The 18,378-nt window shown below is 45.4% G+C and overlaps 1 long non-coding RNA gene across 2 annotated transcripts in view; it reads left to right on the top strand.

Moving 5' to 3' along the window:
- LOC141370214 (uncharacterized) overlaps window positions 1–18,004 on the top strand; it is a 34,898-nt gene extending 16,894 nt beyond the window's left edge. Inside the window, exons 4-5 of one of the 2 annotated variants that reach the window (XR_012374081.1) lie at window positions 17,505–17,627; window positions 17,877–18,004. This is a non-coding gene — a long non-coding RNA (uncharacterized lncRNA). The remainder of the gene's footprint in view (window positions 1–17,504; window positions 17,628–17,876) is intronic. The other variant, XR_012374082.1, reaches the window with a different exon arrangement.
- The last annotated feature ends 374 nt before the right edge of the window (window positions 18,005–18,378 follow it).

Below are 18,378 nucleotides of genomic sequence, written 5' to 3' on the forward strand. Positions count from 1 at the left end.
CAAAGAACAATTATTTGATCTACTGGCATCATTGACCTAAAAAACCATGAAGGGCTAACCATTTGTTCCTCGCCTCTCAGTTATACAGAGAACGCAGTGGGTTTAGAGCAATTAGTAATTGTAGTGAGAGACGAATATAAGATGTTACATAATTTTAAGCTGTTGAAGTGAAGCCTAAGACTCACAATGCTAGACTGATGAAGAATGAGTGACACAGAATATAAATTCTGTGCTTTACTCAAGAATTGGTCATGTCTGGTGCTAAGTGTGCTAAAGAGCTATGAGCCATCAGCCCCTGTGCTCACCAATTAATGTAAGTGCTGTCCAGGCGTATAGTATATGTACTCAGCTACTGCAAAAGAAACATACCAACTTGAATGCCTGACGGAAGGACAGCTGCCCTTTGGGGATTTCTCCTTTTGGCCGGTGTCCTCAAGAAATAATCCAAGTTTTGATTCCTGCTTCTTTAATACATGTGCCTTTTAGCCCTACCTGATCTTTCCCTCCTGGTGGTGGCCTGTTGTGAAGACTCAGGTGGGGATGATTTTGTTGACCGACTGATGCAAAGAAAGGGAAAAGTGAATGCTCTCCCCACTATTCCTTGTTTGAGGGGAGCTGAGGTTTCTCTTAGATCCTAAGGAGCCATTCTGGGATAGTTTGCTTGTTTAGGAAAGGCCTGGGGTCTTTTGCCTTATTTATAGGCAAAGGCTCTGACCTCTTCAAATTGACAATAATAACAGCCAATCTGTAATGGATTCTAGGCACCGTAGTGAAACCTATAGGATGGTTCTCCAGGTGTGGGCTCTGGCCCAACCATGTCGTCATCACCTGGGAATTTGTTACAAATGCAAACTCAGGCCCCACCTGGAAACTTGTTAGAAATGTACATCCTCAGGCCCTAACTGAGATCCACTGAATTAGGAAATTTGGGGGTGTGGCTCAGCCATCCGTGTTTTAGCACTCGGTCTACATGGTCCTTATGCATACTGAAGTTTGAATATCACTATGTTAGAGTGTGCTAAGTAAGTTATTTCATCCACACAGCATCCCTGTGGAGAAGATCCCATTTTTTATAAAATCTCAATTGGGGGGCGCCTGGGTGGCACAGTCGGTTGAGCATCGGACTCTTGGTTTTGGCTCAGGTCATGATCTCATGAATCATGGGATTGAGCCCCCCGTGGGGTTCTGTGCTCAGCAGGAAGACTGCTCGAAAGATTCTCTCCCTCTGCCCCTCCTCCCGCTGTCTAAATGAATGAATAAATCTATAAAAAGTCTCAATTTGGTAGACAAGGAAAGAGACAAAGGAATACACAGTCGGTTCACAGAAGCTGAGCTGACTTGGGTCCCAAACCCTTAACTACTGTGCTGAGATGTGTGGACAGAAACAGAGGGGGGGGAGAGGACCAGCATTTCAAGGCATGAGGACCAGGGATGGTTTTTATTCAAACGTATTTATGCAGCTTATAACCATGTACTGGAGCCTGTTCCTATTGGCTTGTGAGGAACACCTGCGAACATCTCTCCCTGGCTCTGCATTCAGCGATGTCGGGTTGGTAGCTCGAAATTGGCTGCGGTGGGAATGTGTACACTACGGAAGCTACCAGGCCCTGCACATCAGGGCTTCCCCGCCACCCTCAGCCAGTTGTTCAACATTTCCCAGCACACCACTGCCCAAATGTGTCTACACGTATTCCATATTCTCAGGCGATATTACATGCCAGTTATACTGGCTAATTGAAAGCAAGCACCATTCACAGATCCATTCATATTTTAGCCGCTTCTAAAAAAATGTCTTGGCCACTTCTGTATTTTCTCACGTGGACACAATTGCTTTGACAACACTGAAACTCTGGAACCTTACCATGGGAAGGGAACTTGGAATTTGTCTTCTCAAAGTCCTCTGAGTTTACAAGAACAGGCCTATAATAGTCACCTAGCTCAGAGGAGTGCCAGGGTTTTGGACATCCTTTCTGAGGCCTTTTGGTACCTGTCAGGCTGAGGTAGGGGTACATAGAGCTGGTCCAGGCCTGAGAGTCAGCAGCCGGCATAAAACCTGGTGAGAAGGAAGAGAATGCCCCTCCCTGTGGCCTGGCAAGGGTGTGGGAGTGATCGGGTCCAGGGTTCCCTGCCTCTGGAACGGGGTAATGAATTGAAATGTCAACACAGAGCTTTCTCTGAACTTCTGTCTCAGAGGGATTCATGTAGGAACAACTGAGGATTTGAGATTTCAGGGTTCCCAGGCCAGGGGGCCGGGGGCTTTCTGTATTTTCCCGCCAGCCTCTCATTCCATCTCTGTCTTGGATGACAGGTTATACCACTCACAGGCCGATGGGGTGTCCCTCTCCCCAGACGGTATCAGGAATGAATTAGCATGTTTCCCTCTTGTAAGTGATCCTCTTTTTGAGTAAACATCCCCTGGGTTTCTGTGATGTGTAACTAATGGAGTGCTAAACTCTCAGGGCTGGTTTCAGACTCAGAGCGCACACGTGTTGCCAATCCATCATGCTTCTAGTACTAATTAACATAGCAGGGACACAATAAAGCCACAGATCCTACACACATTACCCGGCTCGGGTTACCCTCTATAACAATCTTGCTATTGACCCAGCGAGAAGCTGCGTTGGGAAATGGAGCTCCAGCCTCTTCTCCCCGGCCAGACCTGCCCCATCAAATAAAAAAATGCACTTTGTGCATCATTATAACCATAGTGCCCACTGGCCACTTGGTGCTTTGGATTCAGAGACAGTGCCTGAGTTTCTAGAGTAGTGGTGTGGGGCTCTCCAGCTGTACTTGACCAGGAATACTCCTCCAACGTCCTGGGCTACTGTTCTGACTGGGACTTCTGGCCACTGCCCGGTCTTCAGCTCCTAAGCCTCTCAGGAAGACATTCTGTCTGAGAAGGGCTCACCTGCACATGGCACAAAGCATTTATCCGTCACCTCGAAGGCAGTCAAACAGAAATGCATCTACATCTCAGTTGGGGTGTTGGTTACATGGGCATACACGTTTATCATTGAGTTGTACACTTAATAGCTATACCTTTCACTGGATATAATTCTCCATCAATTAAAAAGTTTAAAAAATTACCCCTTGCTTATACCTTATCCCTTTGCTTAAACCTATCAGAATGTCTTACAACTGAAATAAGATACAGAAACAGGGGGCCCTGGGGTGGCTCAGTCAGTTAAGCGTCTGCCTTTGGCTCAGGTCATGATCTCAGGGCCCTGGGATCGAGTCCCAGATCGGGCTCTCTGTTAGCAGGGAGTCTGCTTCTCCCTTTGCCTCTGCCCCTCCCCTCCACCCCGCTGGCCCTCTCTCTCTCTCTCTCTCTCTCTCAAATAATCGGATAAAATCTTTAAAAAAAATTTAAAAAAGATACAGAAACAGATGCTGAGGTTAATATGACAATAGGACCCATAACTTGTCTGTTGAATTGTCTGATTGTTGTGCCCCGATAATATTATTCTCATTAATATGATTATGGATGTACACTTATAAATTATTAAAAAAAAGAGGAATGGTATATTCAAAGCCCATTCATGGTGGAACCTCATGTTCTAGCAGTGGTTGGTATATAAAACATGGCAAATTCCTGCTTTCGGGGCCTCTCCTAAAGGGGCGATCCAAAGGAAACCTGATAAAGCGTTTGCTGTCTGGTGTTGAAATGCTCAGCAAACAAATCGTGCATAAGATAGTATCTGACTAAGCCCCCCTTTCCTCAGTTTCCATGATTTAGGGACCACCAGGCTGGACTGGGCTGTGGAAGTGGAGAAGCACAGGGTCCCCACTCCTGTTTCAATCAGGGTGGCTCCAGATTTAGGCGTTTCACCCTGGGGCCTTCTAGGATGCTCTCTTTGGTGGAAAGGGGTCTTAAGCTAAAATATGTTTGAAAGCCACTGGAGTAAATGATTTCTAAGGTGTCTCCCAGTTCTTAATTTAATGTCTCCATCACTCCATAGCCCAATTAGGAGATGTTTGCCTGAGCACACATCTCGTGTGAGCTTTACTTTATTATCTTTCCACAATCAACAAATCTTTTCATGTTGAAGCATGCCTAACACGTAATGCAGGAAAAATGATAGTTATGCAGAATATAAGGTGTTCAATGGTTTTTTAAAAAATCCATATATTCTTAATAGTTACATGGAAGAAAATAACTATGCATCATATAGAATATTATAATATTTTAAGTATTGCACATGACAAATTGGTACAAAGAGGAAAAAAATCAAAATAGTTTTGAGACTGGTATTGTGTAGAGAAAGAAAGGTGACCTGAAAATGGCTTGTTTGTGTCCTCCCTGCCTAAATATTTTTAAAGATCAGGTTGTTGGTAAACGGTGGCATGTTTCTCACGTACCCTCAGCTGAGGGATTTATTTGACTGTCCAACAAGTTGGCCCAACAAGAGAATATTAAAACAAACCAATAATAAAACTTGGGGAAAAAGACAAAAACAAACAATGTCACACTGTCAGGCTCAGAAAACATCAGAGGAAGAAGCTAAAAGCTCTTAAGAGAGACAGTAGCCAGCAGTTAAATAAACAAGCCATTAAATGAAGAATAGCGGTGTCTGCACATTGACAATTTGATAATTGGTCATTGTTGATGGCTTTGATCCAGCCATGGGACTACAATAAATACAGCTTCATTAACCATAGTATGTTTTATAAACCACCTGATAATTCAATTTACCCTTCCTCTTAAACATGAACCTTATTAGCTAAGTTAATAAATAATATTAAAGACTGAGCTTTCTCTTGAGATCTCAGTCAGGATACCCATATGATTAAGTAGAGAATAGATGGATTTTTACCTGCTAAATATCAGTGCTGATGTTTCTTGCAACTTCATTTCTTTTTTTGGGTCAGGTCAGATGCCTTTCTCTGCTGCAATATTCTCCCACTTGGCTCTCATCTAAACCATGCTGTTGCATGTGCACATTCATGACAGATGTTGTTAATCCATCACTCTGCTCTGTCCTGCCCACCCTCTGAATCCCTGTCACGGTGCAGTGATCCTGGCAGCCGCAAACTGGCCATGTGACCTGGCGCGGGGATGGAAACCCATTTGGCATCCTGCCTGTGACCGCCGCTGTTTCCTTTTTTTTTTTTTAAATTAATTTAAATTCAATTAGCCAACATATAGTACATCATTAGTTTCAGATGTAGAGTTCAGTAATTCATCAGTTGCATATAACACCCAGTGCTCATCACATCACGTGACCTCCTTAATGCCCATCACCAGTTACCCCAACCCCCCACCCACCTCCCCTCCAGCAACCCTCAGTTTGTTCCCTGGAGTTAAGAGCATTACCTGGTATTTACCCCAAAGATACAGATGTAGTGAAAGGAAGGGACACCTGCACCCCAATGTTTATAGCAGCAATGTCCACAACAGCCAAACTGTAGAAAGAGCCCAGATGTCCATCGACAGATGACTGGATAAAGAAGATGTGGTACATATACAATGGAATATTACTTAGACACCAGAAAGGACGAATACTTAACATTTCCATCGACGTGGATGAAACTGGAGGCTGTTATGCTAAGTGAAATAAGTCAATTGGAGAAAGACAATTATTGGATGGTTTCACCACTGCTTCCTGATGATTCCAGGATCCAGTTGGCCAGTGGGTACCTCTCTTTGCAGTGACAACACTACCTACTCACTTTTTGCTTACTAGACTCCCTGTCAGTAGCTCCTCCTTTCACGTATTCAGGTCCAAAACTACGTCTCGAAGTTCATCTGACTGACACAATGTTTTATGATTCTAAAAGAGAAAAGAAAAAAAAAAAGAATTTGTTGGATCGATATTTGCTAAGTAGCCTTTCAATTACAAAGTCAGATCTGGACAAATTCCCTGAATATCAAGGCTCTAAGAGACCACTTGTGCCCCTAGGTCAGTGACTCTTCATCCTCAGTGTGCATCAGAGTAGCTGGTTTTCCCTTCAGACCTGTCGATTCAGTGCCTGCAGGAGTGCTGGCCTGAGCACTCTTTCTGGAGGGGGAAAGAAGAACCAGGATTTCGCGGGTGGTTCCCATGTGTTCTGGAAGTTGAGAACCTCTGCCCTTGGGGAAAGGTGCGGTCAGTGTTTGCCTCTGTGGGTTCTGTCCAGACTAGCGGAGAGGCTGTGGTCACAGGATGCAGAGGGGTTCTTAATACAGAGCTCTCACTCTCAGGCCCTTCATGCAACTTTATTCCACAAGAGAACTACTAGTAACACATTAATAGCAGATAACTTATCACTTACCTGTGTAGTGCCCCTTGCCAACAATCTGCATCCAGATTCTCAAATGTTAGGCTTAGTAAAAGGGGACGCCCACACAGCTGACACTGACTATCTTATACAGAGGTCATCTGTACTCAAGAGCATGTGCACAAATGTAATGGATGTTGGGGATTTCTGCCATTCCCACAGGCAGTGGTGAAGGGATTGGGCTCTGGAGTTAGATCTACCTGGGTTTGAATGCCAGCCACCCCTCCCGCCCCCCTAATTTATCATATGTGTGACCTTGGGCAAGTTTCTTAAACTCTTATAAGTCTAAAAAAATTGACATAGTGCTTGACTCACAGCATTGTTTTGAGAAACGAATTAGGTAATCTATTCATGCATCTGGTCCAGGTGGATGCTCTATAAATGTAGTGTTGTTTCTGTTTTACACAAATTGCTTGAGTGCTGGTCCGATCATAGATGTTCATGCTGAATGATACAAACTGGCGTTCATGTTGAATGATAAAAACTGAGTTAATGTTTTACATTTCTGTTTATTTAGATCCCCCATCTCTCTCAGAGTGAGGGCCCAGGTCCTCTAGACTCTGTATGATCTGTCCTTCCCCACCTCTCAAACACTTATGCACCACCACTGTCTCCCTTACTTGCTCTGATACAGCTGCATTTGCCACTTCTTGTTCATTAAACATGCCAAACACATTCCTACCTCAGGGCCTTTGCACTTGTCATTTTCTCCAGCTGGAATGTTATTCCACAGATATCATCAACACTTCCTTTAGGTCTCTGCTCAAATGCCCCTTGTTTGTGAGGCTCTGTATATAAGACAGCACCCCTGCCGTCATTCCTATCCTTCTCACTCAGGGTTTTTTCTTCCCTATGTAACTTATCACCATCTGACATATTACATACTTTCTGGATTATTTGGGTTTTTTTTCTTTTTTCTTTTTAAGATTTTATTTATTTGAGAGAGAGAGAGAGAGAACATGAGCAGGGGAGGATTGGTGAGCGGGGGTGGGTGGGAGGGGCAGAGGGAGAAGCAGACTCCTCACTGAGCAGGGAGCTCAATGTGGGACTCTATCCCAGGACCCTGAGATGACCTGAGCCGAAGGCAGACTCTTAACCGACTGAGCCACCCAGGTGCCCCTCTGGTTTATTTATTATTGTCCATCTTTCTCCCATGATGCTGGGAGACTTTGTTTTGTTCATTGCAGTGTCCCCAGAGTTTAGAATTGGGCTCAACCCATGGTAAGTACTCAATAAATATCTGTTAAATTAATGAATGAAAGACTTATTTGCCACTCACAAATTAACAGCTTAATCACTTAATCCAAAAATATCCACTGACCACGCATTTTTTAAAGGTATTGTTCTAGGTGCTATTGGGAACATGAGGAGTTTTAAGATATGGACCCTACTCCTAAGAAGCTTACAGGCTAGATTTGGAAAAATGACTTAGACCAAAATGATAAAAACTAAATAAAACGATATAAACATTACTAAAAAGGCATGATGGTGGATTATAAAGAGCATAGACATTGAGATAAATCTGAGGTCAAAGGAGAAAAGTATTTCTTGGATAGGGTGGGCAGGGAAGATTTTTCGTCAAACAGGGATCTGAACAAATCCATAAGATATGGTAGTTTGGTGCCAGTGGAAGGATATAGCGAAGGCATCCATAAAGACCTGCAGGTGTGTGAGAGGGCATTGGCTAGCCCAGTGTAGGGGGATTCTTCTAGGCAAAAGTGGGGATTGAGGTTGTGGATGGCTTTGCAAGCTGGACAAGACTCAGGGCTGGTGGCATTGTCCTGGGGCACGGAGGAGGGAGTGATGGCTTCGGGGAGCGGACCATGGCAATGTCATCAGATGACTCACCTGCAGACGTGTGCGGGAGGGCTGAGTTGGGAGAGGCTTGCCAGCAGAGGAGGCTTTGGAGACGGGCCAGGCTAAGGGCATGGGAGACTGAGCCAAACACCAGGGAAGAAGGCTGGCTTTGAAAATAAACTCTTGAGCCCACAAGAGGCTGGTTAGAGAGCTTGGCCATTATCTAGGCTCTAGTATTGCTTTTCATCTTCCTTATATTAACATTTAGCTTTTTGGTCATTTCATGGCTCGTGGCCCCTTTAACTAGATAAGAAGTCTTTTAAAACCTTTCTTAGCCCCCATTTTAAATTTGGTTTTCAGAGGGAGACAGACTTGGGTCCCAGGCTTTGATAAACATCAAAAAAATAAACATTGTGAGCATTAATTTTAATGTTTTATAATGTCTAATAAACATTAATTATATCAGGCTGCATGTTTAGCAAGATGAGTTCACATCACCTGCCTGTCCCTGGTCCCAAGTGCCCAGAAGTGGAGATGGACCCCCCCCATAAACGGTTTCAGCTGTCTTATGCAGCGCTCACAAGTGGGTTAGCTTAGACCCTTTTCCGATGGGAAGGAACAACGTGTTAAATAAATGTTGTGCTGGTCGCTGAGACCCTATCAGGTTAATGGGCTTTGCTTATGCCTGTAAGAATTGTCTGTTCATGTCTGTTTGGAGACATGGCCTGCTCCCCGACTCTCCAAACAGAGGCAGAGTAGTTTGAGTTTCTGAATTACTTAGCTTGTGGCCTCAACTGTCCTCTGGCTGTTCTTTTAGTAAGTGATGGACATAATTTTATCTCTCAAACACATTAGAGTGATCTAGCTTTAACTTGGAATCTTGGAGAGCCATCCCATATGGCCCAAATATTCTTTTAATTTCATTGACAGATGAATAAAAAAGAAGTCATTGCATACAAAGGAAGGAGGCACTTTCATTTTTCTTCCGTATTAAGTAGATTGGGTGATAGGAATGTAAGTAGAGGGGAAAAAATGGATTCACACAAATGCCTTTTAAAGCCCATTAAGATCTGCTTTCATGGAGGCAATGAATGGTAGAAGATGATGGGTGGCTTTTCCCTCTGTTCTGGTTTTTTTATAAGCAGCTGCCCAAAATTTCACCATGACTCCACTGAAGCTTAGTAGGGCTGACTTGGGTTGAGATTAATTACTTCTGGGCTGGATGAGACTCAAAACCAAGGTAGGACTGGGACCAGGGGCCCTGAGGAGGGCTATCATATAACATAGTAGCATAAAGCAAGCGACATCACATGAAAAATCTCTTGCCTGTCACTCCTGAATAAGTCCAGCACACATGATAAATTGCATTCCCGACTTCCTTTGTGAGAATACCGTAATTATTGAATAATGGAAAAGTAGCCTCTTTTGTCTGTTTCATGTACAATTTTGTAAACAGTGAGAAATAGAAATGAAATGGTTAGCGCCTCTGAGGTAAGTCTCCTTCCCCAAACCATGCACCACAGGTATCTTTCATATCAGTTTAAGTTGTTTTATAGTTTTTAGAGCCTAAAGTTACAATGGAAGCAAAAGCAAATTGTACTTTTAGAAAGCTTGTAAATGCTATTTCTAATTTATAACAAGTATCAAAAATTTGGTTAATAAAACTTTAGTGCTTTACAAACTTACAAACAAAAAAGGTGGGGTTAATGTCTTTATGATGTTGATTTCTCAAAATTTCTAGGTAAAATTCCACACTTAAATATTAATGTCTTTCTAGAAATTGTCATTTATATACAATGTGGATTTTTAAGGGAATATTCTAAAATGTCCTGATACTTATTTTCTGTGTACCATACAGGATGATCAGAGTTTCTTTTATTTCCCTTTTGTTTTTTTTTTTTTAACAGAAGAGTTGTTAAAAAAAGAAAATCAACAAAAACCTTTCTTGTAGCAGCGATAACAAAATTATAGTTATTTATCTGAGCCTACCAATACCTATACCCCCATGGCAAAGAATGTTTACAATTATGGAACGTGAGAAAAATGGAAATCCTTCTGTCGTGTTGCAGGGTCTGTAATCTAAAACAATTTTTAAACCACTTTTTGCTCTTACGAAGTTATTTGGTAAGCTCCAAAGGACTCAAGAGTCTTTTTCAGGGCAGGCTAAATGCATGGATTCTTCTCCTCTTTCAATTTTTAATTATCAACATCCACAAATTTAGGTTTAAAAACCAGTGTATACATTACCTCCCTCATATAACTAAGAATTGGTGTTCTCAGGCTTGTCTTTAAACAAAATCATTGGTTAAGCTGAATTTATGCGTGAAAAATTTCTCCCCAGAAGGATAATATTTTTGGAAAGGAGTGAAAACAGGGCTTTGAATGAAGGCATGTGTGTAACTGAACGTGGATGGGGAAAAGGTTGTAATTGACAGGTCCCTTCTGTGGTGCGAAAGTCACCATTCCAGTAACTTCAAGCTACACTCAATTAGGCGGTTACTCAACTTGTGTCTTGACTTGAAAAAATGTTTGAAATTCAGGAACCGTGGTCCTGTAGTCAGAAAGGACAATGAAAACATGTTAAGCAAGGAAGTTCATTGATACAAAAAAAAATGTTTTATCTTCACTCAGGAACAGGCATGTTAGGAAGGCTCAAAAATATATTTTCAAACACCAATAATCCACAGAGACAAATAAAAACAAAAGGAAACTATGACAATGAAACTCAGCATCTGGTTGACATTTACATAAAGCTGCGAGAGTACAAACAACTTTCAGGATGACAACTCTAGTGATATTTTTTAAAGAGTGCAGAAAAGAAATATTTGGCTGAGCAAATCTTAACACCACATGTAAGGAAGCCATCAATATTTATTACATTATAGATTTGCCAAATGACGTGGAGCATCTGGGAATACTACACAGAGTGCCATAACTGGAACTTGATTATGTGCTTTCATATATTGTACTGTGGACAGAGGCCAGATCCGATTCTTTTGGAAAAGATAAGCGGGGGTCTACTGACTTTGTAACTCTTTAGTAGATGAAAGTTAAGCGGACAGATGTCTGCGTGCACTGCGTAAGTGGGAAGAAAAACAGTAGAGAAGAAAACATCAACAAACCCCTGTTCTTGGAGGCCCTGGGAGGTTGTCTGTTTATGTAAAGGCAGGGCAGGCAAAGATGTCTTTGGGCTCAAGACATGTTTTCATTAGTGGGCAGAGTAAAATTCCCCAAGTGGGGAGGAACCCAACAGGTGCATAGTTCCAAAACCAAGGCCGAGGTAAGCTCTCTGTGAAATAGCTATTTACAGGCCCTTACAGGGTAACAATCCTGAACCTTTGAAGGAGTAATTAATTACTGTGTGTTTGAGAAGAACTCCTGCAAGTTGATTAGAAAATCAGGCTGCGCGGAATTCATTTTCTAGACTCTAGAATCTAGCGCCATGATTCACTTCTGCCATTTGTGTCTCTGTCCCCAGTCCATTGGCGTCAAGGCAGGTGCTCAAATAGTGAGCATTTGGCTAGGATGAGTTGTCCCACGGTTGTGAATTCTAGAAAGTATCAGATCTGAGGCCCAAGAAATTCCATCCACTTGGTATACCAATTCAGCCAATAGGGCTGCAACTTTAAGGGACAAAAATGCAGTAGACTTTCTCAAGCATCTTCTGAGCAGGGAGGGGCAGAAAGAATGGCCCAACAACTGCTAAATCGGGCTAATGGATATATAGATATTATATATCCAAATAGATAAATGGATAGCATGGATATTCTACATTTGGATTATACTAATGGACATTTCACTATTTGGCCTGCTTTTGTATATTGTTTAAAATTTTCATTATTACAAGTGTAAGCAAGAGAAAGGGAAAGGAACAGCTCAGTGTATAGTTCCAGCTAGAAACCAGCTTTAGCAGATTGAGATAAGAGAGAGGAGGGTGAGGGGTGCCTGGGTGGCTCAGTCGGTTAAGCGGCTGCCTTCGGCTCAAGTCATGATCCCAGGGTCCTGGGATCAAGCCCCATGTCCGGCTCCCTGCTCAGCAGAGAGCCTGCTTCTCCCTCTCCCTCTGCCTGCCACCCTGCCTACTTGTGCTCTCTATCTCTCTGTCAAATAAATAAATAAAATCTTAAAAAAAAAAAAGAGGAGGGTGAACTTGTTCTTTCCCACACAACAGCACAACGTTTCTTTGGAAGAGAAATGAAAAGTATTTGGGCCAGCCTGGTTATTTAGCAAGCGTTTATTAGCTTTCTGCATCCCTCCTGCTTTTCAAACTGGGGGTAATATTTCCTTCTCAGTGCTTCTGCAGGGATAAAGAAATCTATGTAAACATTCCATAGCTTAGTTCTCTGTTGGCTGCAAGAGAGGTAAAGCATTGGATTTTTTAATTTGGTGGATGAAGGAACATAATGGCAGCTTAATTTGAGAGAAGGGCATTGCTTCAACAATCATTAATGAAACAGAACCTGTTATTTCCCTCTGTAGCCTGTCACAGACAGCATCTTATTTGATCTTATCAACTTGCTACCCAGGCTATGATGTTCCTGATTTGAAAGTGAGCAAAATAAGACAAGGGGAACCTCATTAATGCTCAAAATGTTTTATGATTTTCAAAGAATTCCAAATATTTTTTGAACTTATTTCCAGAAACCATTGCTATAGGCAAGGAAAAGTATCTCTTGTCCCCATTTTACAAATGAGCCACAGAGGCTTAGACAGGTTAAATGACTTGTCCAAAACTTTTTAGGGGTTCCAGAGATGAACCCCTATGAATGTCTTCTATGGTTTCAGAGCCCAGGCTGGTCTACACAGCTTCCTGTAATGTTTGCATTATGTGGATGTCTTGGGTCATTTCCTACCACCAAACTTCAGTCTTCCTCACTGGCTATAAAGCAAAATTCTGGAAATCTGTTCCTCACTGCAAATGTTCTTTGTTCTTCAGAGCGGTGTCTTCAGGGAGAGATCTGCAAGGTCGAAGCAGGGGAGTATGGGAGGGGAGAAGGACTGAGAACAAGGATGGGGTATGGGCTGGGGCAGTTCTGCGAAGAGAGCTTGCCAAATTCCTGTCTGCGGAGATCAAATTGGCTTCTCCTGGAAGAAAAACCTGGGGGCGTGGGTGCGTGGAGGAGGGGGCGGATTTCCTGCAAAAGCAGCTGGGACCTAGGTCCCTTTTCATTAGGGCCCCTTTGGCTAACTCCTGATGGGGAAAGTGCTAGAATGGGGGGCTTCAAATTCAGACGTGGCTTCTGTTGTCCTAACTTTGTGCTCTGGACAGGACAGCTCCTCGGAACTGGCTCCCGTTAAGTGTAAAATGAAGAGCTGTGGACAAGTCAGTAATGCCATGTTGGAAGGGTCCGGCCACCACAAAGCCTGACCTGGACCCTCAGTAAGTGAGATTCTTTCCTCTCCTCCCTTCCTTCCTGGCAAAATCCTCCCAAGAATCTATTCTTCCGAGTAGATGCTTAAAGTCTGGAAGGAGAGGAATCAGAGCCCCCAGGGAAGCAAATGACCCCCCACCATCTTCCTTTCCTCTGCCAGTGACCCTCCAAATTTCTGAACCGATCACGGTGTGCTAGGACGGCAGACTACCCTGGAAAAGCGGTTGGGCAGGGTGGGGAGGATGTAACGGCGCGGGTGCGCGGGTGCTGCTCTTTTCGGAGGACCCTGGCCCCGCCGGGTCCGCCGGGTCTCAGGTCTGTGTGCCCGCTCTACAGCGCCCCCGCGTGGCCTCTTGCGCAGGGAGGACGAACCTGTCACTGGTTTCCCCATACTGGGTCCCGGAGCAGCGACCCCGCCCCGGGGGGTCGCTGGCATTTGGCAATGCAATCGCCTGGGGACCACTAGACACTGGGAGAGGATCAAAGCATTCTTGTGGAGCCCAAAGCGCCCAGGGATGCACTTTTGTTAGCCTGGCCTCACCTCGCCAATAAATTTTTCTGCGAAAGAAGGGGCAGGGGTGGAGGGCCAAGGGGGGCCTGGTGGCTGGGAGGAGGGGAGTGTCATGCACCTGTGCTCCCGCCCCGTTAAATCAGTAAAAAGCAAGGGACATCTCCCTCTTTCTTGCCCCTTTGGAACCGCTCATGTCCCTCCTTTAGAACACCGCCTGTTTGTGGGGTCAGCGTTTTCAAAGAGAATATTTCCTCCGGCTCTTAAAAGTTTATGTCTCACTTTGTTATAAGGGGCGCGCCCTCAGGCAGGGCTTTCGTCTCCTCCCTGTTCCCCCCTCTCCTCCCCACACACAGACCTTTTCCATTTTCTCACCCCACCTAGAAGGATAAAAAGTATATGGGACATAACTTTAAAGGTGATTTGTATCAACTTCAGGTCTTTCATTTTGCAGAATAACAGATGGAAGCCTCAAGGACGGAGGGTGAGGAAAGTGGCCCAAGCTCAAGGGTGACTTTAGTTGGCAAAACCGAAGGTAGAACAGGAAAATCCTTAGAGAGTCTTATTCCTTCCCCCTCCCCCACTACTTATTTCACAGATGGAAAGAATCCCTGAACTATCTTAGGCCAAGTCAAGTACTTTGCAGAGGTGTCAGTGTTCTCACCAACTGGCTTCAAGGCTCGGCACTCACACTTCAGTCACCACGGGGATATATGGACAGTCGCTTGCTAGCCACAGGAAAGCAAAGACAGAACCAAGTGCTGTTTGATCCTCTCTTCGTAAGTGAGATTCACTTACCCCCTCCCCGCCCCCAATCCTTAGCAGACACTATGGTACATCTGAGCTGTGCACGTTACCCTGTCAGGGTCTTCTACCAAGCTTCTCTCTCTCAAATAAATAAAATCTTAAAAAAAAAAAAAAAAAGCTTCAGCCAAGGGATGTTTCTGGTAGAAATTAGGAGGATCCCCCCTGCCAGGAGAGACCCTTCTCAGAGAGACTTCCTGGGGCTAACAGCCATGGAAATAGTTTGGCTTTCCCCAAAGCCCAAACTCAGACTCCTGAGCCAGCATATCACACAGAACAAGGCTAGGAAGGCCTGTTTAAATGGCCTGGTTAGTTTTTGCTTAAAATCCTACTTTGGAACCTTTGTGAGTTGTGAGAACCCTCTTTGTCACCAGAATGAATCCTCATTGGATCTGGGCTCTAGAGAACTCTTTTGTGATATGACTCTATGTTCCCCTCTTTCACTAGTTGAAAGTTTTTTTGTTTTTGTTTTGTTTTGTTTTGATTTTGCTTTCACATTTTTGACTAGCATTTTGACTAGACAGGATCAATCTTAGAAGTATGGTAGAGCCGAAATACCACCAAGATGTCAGAACCAACACTGAAGTTTGTTCCTAATTCTTTTCCTCTTCCTCTTTTCCTCCTTGGACTTTTCTCATGTCCTTCATCTTATTACCATGAGCCACGAGTCCATCAACAGACGTTAAAGTTTGTTAGAGACTTTAAGGTTTGGGAGAGAATCTGGAAACCACTGAATCTTACTCCTTCACTTTTTAGTCAAAGAATCTGAGGCCCAGCAAGGTGAAAAAAATTTACCCACTGCCTGCTACACATGGATGAAATTAAATTTTCACCATAGTGCCTGAGGACCCCTCCCTGCTTTGCTTCCTCCTCTCTCTCTCTTGATTTCTCTCTACTTGGTATAGTTGGACTGTCAGGAAAATATCGAGAGTGATTTGAGCGTGGATAAAGTCTGCCCCTTCCAAATGTTAAACCCCAATGTGGGATGGGAGCGGCGGCGTAAGTTCTCAGGGTTAAGGGTTTACTGTTTCAGTTAGTCATGAGGCCCCCTAGGGGTAGTGGGAGGTCCAGAGCAGGAGCCCTGTGTGTGCGCACAGGGCTTCCGGACGAGGCAACAAGCCATACGTCCTCTCCTGACGACCTTCCATAGCATGGCACTGCCCCTGGGGTAGAACCCAGGTTCCACTACCATTCTTGAGTCTATACCTCCCCTGATGACCATTTGGAATGGGTACTGAGGAGTGAAGGAGTTCTGTGGTTGCCTCATCTCCTAGCTGCTACATGACTCTCCAGTGAATTGAGCCACGTTTCCCAGCAAGGAGGATGAATACTGCCTGAGGTTTGGGACGCGAAGGCTGGCAGATCCTTCAGAAATGCAAGGGAGGCAAGATTGCTTCACAGTTCCACCATCAGACTCCGTATCCCGCTGCAAAGGGCACTTTATTTTTTTAATTGTATGAAGGCATCGTGGAGCCTGAGAAGTTACTGTGGCCCCGTGGGTCCCGCGCGGCCACTGTGTTGCTGTATGCCTCCCTAGCAAATCCCATGAGCTTCTCAGCCTCAGTTTTCCTTTGCATTTGTAAAACCGGGGGGGGGGGGGGCCTGGACTAATCATGACCCTCTTGGTTTCAAATGCCGGTGATTTAAACCCTGTCTCATACGGAGGAGGGAGGAGAACCCAGATCGCATTGTCCTTTTGTTCAGCTTTTTTGGGCACGCAGAACAAGGAAAGGGAGAACAGTTATCTCCCGAAAGCTGCCCCCCGCCCGCCCCCTTGCTTGTGACAGGTCGTATATTTGATTACGCAAAGCAAATTGGGAAATCATATCTCTGCAATCCCATCTGGGATTATTTATTTCGCCGCGTCCACAGCCGGTCAAAGTTGTGAGAGGATACAATGTTAAAAGTAGCTCCCCGCGAGAGGAGGTGGATTCGAGTTCATCTCCAGAGAAACCAGAGCCATAACCGGCCACGGCAAAGCACTTCTGCGAGACCCAGAAATTTCCAAATGTCATTCACCACCCCAGGCGCTCGCAGCAGGTTGATCTAGCTGGCGCCTCAAGCTGGTGATGCCGGGCAGGGGTCCTCCAGGGTCCAGCTTCGTCTCCAGGCCTGGGAAGCTGGAAAGTCGGGCCGGCTGGGGAGGAGATCAGGCTTGGAATTTCCCCCCCGGCCTCGGGCTTTCTGTAGGCTAGTTAGCGGAGTTAAAATGACAACCATAAGCTAATACAAGTAACAACTTCCAGGTACTCCAGGGTCAGTATGGCCGGGTCACCGAGCCAGGGAATCTACAGTGGTCTGTCCTTTAAGGTTAACCCCTCTTCGCAGTTGGGGGAGAGTGAGGCGCAGAGGGAGGTGAAGGATCTTCTTCGCTACCACCCAGCCGAGGAGGAGCGGCAGACCCCGCATTTGAAGCCATGTCTGCCAGTTCCGAAACCCGGGCCCTCGGCCTCCAAGCCGGATCGCCTACCCCGAGCCACCGCCCGGAAACCGGCCCATGGCCCGCTACAGTCCGGAGGCCGGGGGCTCAAGGAACCCGGCGAGAGGTGGCCGGCCAAGCCGGGGGGGGGGGGGGGGGGGAAGCCAAACGCCCTCGAGTCGCACCGAAGCCGGCGTGGCCACGCGGGCGGGAGGCACTGCGTGCAGCGGGCGGGGCGCGGGCAGGCCAGCGGGGTGCGCCGCAGTGGATGCACGCGTGAGCGGGAGCTGATCCGAAACACGCTGCCCTCTTTTTCTTTCTTTCTTTCTTCTTTTTCTTTTTGGAGGGGTATTTGAAGAAAAAAAGAAAGACACCTTTATCAAGAACAAGAAGAAAAAGACCCCTTCCCCCTTCCGCGTTGTTGTTCAAGTTCCCCTGCTGGACTTGGAAAAGGGGGTCTTCGAAGCGGGTAGGTACGAGCTGTACGGGAACGGGGGGCGGCGGCTAGGGTGAGAGAGATTTGGAGGTAGGAGGCGAAGGAAGAGAGATAGGCGCTGAGCAGCTTGAGAGGAGATTCCACGGGCCTCCCCCACCAAGCCAGACCCGCAGAGTCAAGGCGGCCCGGCTGCTTTGTCATTTACAAGAGGGACTCGGACTAGCACTTGGTAATTTGGTGTCGGTTTACCAGGCAAAGGCCTTCTGTTTCCTCACCTAACAGGTCCTCAACTCATGGCCTGACTCCTTTTTAGAGAAGAACCCGGAGAAAGGACCTGGACTCTCTGCGCCCTCGCCTTTTGGTCGAGCTTTCGAGGCTTGCGGGGGACGGGCCGTTGGCCGATCAACCAACGAACGTTCGTTGAACAGTTCCTACGAAGTGAAGACTACACGGAGGAAGGCCACTCTTCCCATCGGGCAGATGAGACCACTGAGGCGCAGAAATAGAATTGACCGAGATCACGTGGTCAGTGGAACAAGACGTCTACAGCCCAGGCTCTCTGACTCCTTTGGCTTCTGCAAGTTTAAATAAGTTTGTGTAACCTTAGATTCATTCCTTTTTCATTTCCCCAGAAAAATGGAGATAATTTCTTGTTTAATATCGGAGTTCCTCAGACTTCCTGAAGTTCACCCCAAGATAAAAACAGCCCTTTCCCCACTCCCTTCCCACATACCTCACTTCTAAGCGATTGTTGGAATTGTGATACTCAGGGGGGCATTCGGGG

This window comes from Callorhinus ursinus, unplaced genomic scaffold, assembly GCF_003265705.2.
Source record: "Callorhinus ursinus isolate GAN/ISIS: 27379988/994484 unplaced genomic scaffold, GSC_fseal_2.0 scaffold28, whole genome shotgun sequence".
In the NCBI taxonomy this organism is placed as follows: Eukaryota; Metazoa; Chordata; class Mammalia; order Carnivora; family Otariidae; genus Callorhinus; species Callorhinus ursinus.